Source organism: Mustela putorius, unplaced genomic scaffold, assembly GCF_011764305.1.
Source record: "Mustela putorius furo isolate JIRA1106 unplaced genomic scaffold, ASM1176430v1.1 tig00537350_pilon_pilon_pilon, whole genome shotgun sequence".
NCBI classification, from domain to species: Eukaryota; Metazoa; Chordata; class Mammalia; order Carnivora; family Mustelidae; genus Mustela; species Mustela putorius.
The window spans coordinates 11,986,570-11,990,439 of NW_025422471.1; the positions used below are offsets into that span (position 1 = coordinate 11,986,570).

General features: G+C 37.2%; 1 non-coding gene across 1 annotated transcript; it reads left to right on the plus strand.

The window, feature by feature from the left end:
* The first annotated feature begins 2,788 nt into the window (after nucleotides 1–2,788).
* LOC123390444 lies at nucleotides 2,789–2,952 on the plus strand. The gene has a single exon (XR_006605042.1). It is a non-coding gene; the product is annotated as a U1 spliceosomal RNA (small nuclear RNA).
* The last annotated feature ends 918 nt before the right edge of the window (nucleotides 2,953–3,870 follow it).

Genomic DNA, 3,870 nt, shown 5'->3' on the forward strand with positions numbered 1-3,870 from the left:
GAAGAAATACAAATGGCTATCAGACACATGAAAAAATGTTCATCATCACTAGCCATCAGGGAGATTCAAATTAAAACCACATTGAGATATCACCTTACACCAGTTAGAATGGCCAAAATTAACAAGACAGGAAACAACATGTGTTGGAGGGGATGTGGAGAAAGGGGAACGCTCTTCTACTGTTGGTGGGAATGCAAGTTGGTGCAGCCTCTTTGGAGAACAGTGTGGAGATTCCTCAAGAAATTAAAAATAGAACTTCCCTATGACCCTACCATTGCACTCCTGGGTATTTACCCCAAAGATACAGATGTAGTGAAAAGAAGGGCCATCTGTACCCCAATGTTTATAGCAGCAATGGCCAGTCGCCAAACTATGGAAAGAACCAAGATGCCCTTCAACGGACGAATGGATAAGGAAGATGTGGTCCATATACACTATGGGCTATTATGCCTCCATCAGAAAGGATGAATACCCAACTTTTGTAGCAACATGGACGGGACTGGAAGAGATTATGCTGAGTGAAATAAGTCAAGCAGAGAGAGTCAATTATCATATGGTTTCACTTATTTGTGGAGTATAACAAATAGCATGGAGGATATGGGGAGTTAGAGAGGAGAAGGGAGTTGGGGGAAATTGGAAGGGGAGGTGAATCATGAGAGACTATAGACTCTGAAAAAAAATCTGAGGGGTTTGAAGTGGCGAGGGGGTGAGAGGTCGGGGTACCAGGTGGTACCCAGGTGGTGGGTATTAGAGAGGGCATGGATTGCATGGAGCACTGGGTGTGGTGAAAAAATAATGAATACTGTTATGCTGAAAATAAATAAATTTAATTTAAAAAAATAAGATAAATAAGAATCTTTAAAAATAAATAAATTGTTAAAAATACTACTTAAATGTCTATTAAATTGTCACATATTATTTTCTTACTTACCTTGTTGACATGGTATTATGTTAAATTTTCTTGGATTTCAAAGAGGAAAAAAATCTCCCACTTGTTAATGGAGTAGTATTCTTCGGTATATCAACAGAATTCAAATTCTTAGTACTTTATATAATTGTCAACCTATCTTTATCAGTGAGATGAGTGAGTTATTAGTTTTGTCATTAAACAGGATATGGAAGTATTGATGCAAGGTGAGAAACTAGATACTTCAAGAAGTTACTTTACAGGAAGACAAGAAATTATCCCCAAAGGCAAACATCACACATATGCATTTATCCTAGGACAAGTCCAGTGAAAAAATGGTCACAGTATAGTTGTGTTAAATTTTAACAAAGGATAAATATAACCATCAGGAGTATTTTCAAGTAACCATCTCTGTAACTGCTCACAATGGACAACAGACAGTATGTCCTTTAAAGCAGAGTGCTCTTTCACGTGTGGTTGTAAATAAACAGAAGAACGTTTTTGCAATCTGGTATTCTATTTATGATGTTATTTTATTTTAATTCTTTTCCTACTTGGGGAACTACTTGAAGTAGCTCATTCGTTATATAATAAATTATTGGTTCTTATCTGCATAAAAGTTGAGCCATGGATTTACTCTCTAACTATTCTAAAATATAGAAAGGAAAATATTCTGGATTTCCCTAAAATGTGTGGCATGCCTCTGAACACTTGCAAGGAAAGCACTCCTCGTCTTGTCAATGTCTTAAACTCCTATGTCACCTTTGAAGTGTTTTTAATACCTAACCGCAATCTCACAGGGTGTTCTCCTCCCCACTCAACTATATCTTTGTCTCTGGTAGATGTAATAGAAGTACACACGTTTAGAGCTGAAGAAAGAAACAACAGAAATTCAAATCCTAAATCTGTTACTTATTAACCATGAGAGACTGAATGATTGACTGAAGGATTTCATTTTCGCTTTTGCTAACTGGATACTGTCCGTTCCCTCACAGGGTTGATTTGAGTCTTTTGTGAAAGAAAGTGTGTTAAATCTCAACAAAACTAGTTCATCTTCACTGTATTCTAACACTTTTAATGTTTGTATTTATATTCATCATAAAATTCTTCTGTTATAATGTTTCGTCAGTCTACTTGAGGTCAAGGACTATGTTTTATTCATCCTTGTATCTCATGTTTGACTCAGTGAGTCTGGGAAATCAATTACTGTGCTCCAACCTCTGGGAATCAGAAAGACCAGAAAGTGCTTGCCCAGTTAATTCTTAAAACTCGTTTATATATTTGTTGAGAGTACCTCCTGTGGTGCTGGTACCTACTGTGTATTACTCCAAATGCGCAGGCATTAGTCCCTCACTAAGTGCTTGTTGATAATGTTTGCAAGAAAATAAATTGATTTTTTTTTTGCCTCATTCCACTTTACAAAATATATAATGGATATTTTCTATGACCTAATTATACAAAGTTTTTATTCCTGCGTGTCTGGTGTCTGTTTAGTGTCACCATCATTCTGGATGGTGGCTCTCAATACTGTGACATTTGAGAAAGCTCCAGAAGCCTTCATTATCGGCAAATCCTGGTGGAGCTGTGATACACAGGTGAAATTATAAATTGAGTCATTTCCTTTATAGAAAATGGGGCACTTGGAGTATACTCTGGGGGCATAAATCTGTAGCAGGGGATCACCCACACACAGTCCAGGCTGCAGCTGCTCTGGAAGGTTTTCGTTCTGGGACAGTCCCAAGAATTCTAGGAAGCAACATTTATGTCTTGGTCCCTCTGCAACTTCCAGTCTTTTGTCATTTATCACAGCTGTAAACAAAATGGCTCTAAGACACTGAAATGTCTAATAAGAGCTATGCCAGGTTAAAAGCATTTCCCTGAATACTTAAATGGCGGGGGATTTACCGTGATCATGAAAGTGGTTTTCTCAGGGTGAGGCTCATCCATTGCACTTGGAATGCATTGACCTCTGTGATTTCTCCAAATGTAGGAAACTTGACTGCATGATTTGTGGTAGCAGGAGACGCCAATCACATTTGCCCCTGAAAACAACAAGACGCATTTCCTTGAGGCAGATACAGACAGACATTTCTTGGGCTTTATTTCAAAGTTGAGAAGATCGGGTTGAAAGGAAACCAATAACTGGGTATTGTAGGTAATGATTCATGCCGAATCATTAGGAGAAATAACCAGTTTCCACAAAGCACTAAACAATCCCTTGTTGGATTACGATGGTAATACCAAGGAGAAAGGAAAGTGTGAGGAGTGACTCACATAACGCTGATACTATTTTGACTTGTTCAGCTGTTACTACTAGTGTTTCTAATGGATAATCAAAGCATCAAGACATTAAAACACATTTATAATTGTATGGAAATGGAGCTCTGCCTCTGTAATTTTCTGCCCACCTTAGAGTCAGCCTGTTGATATCCACACCACTTAAACTGTTTCTCTGTTTGATTTGTCCATAGCCTGTGGCAACCATACCATGGTTTTATCCCACAAATAACAATCCTTCTAAATGCCCAGAAAGCTATATGTCATTAAGACCATACAAGTCCACAATAAAAGGGCTAGTACATTCTCTGTCTCTCTGTCTCTGTCTGTTTCTCTCTCTCTCTTTCTCTCTCTCTCTCTCTCTCTTTCTCACACACACACACAAACACACACATTTTCCTTCACATATACTCATGTTTTTTCCTTTTTTTCTTCTTTGGAAAAAATGATAGGTATTAAACAAAGATTAGCACACTTTTTTTTTTTTAAAGGCAATGGAAATCTATTTGCGTGTCTGAAAGGCATTTTGATTATACCTAGAATTGTTTACACTATTTCCAAGAGGATATTGGCCCAAGAGCACATTCTGCAAGAGCATGGAATTTTTATTGTTGCTTTAAAAATATTCTATCAAATAATTTCCTGTCAAATTATGTTAAATGTTTTATTTATAAATATTACTTTGT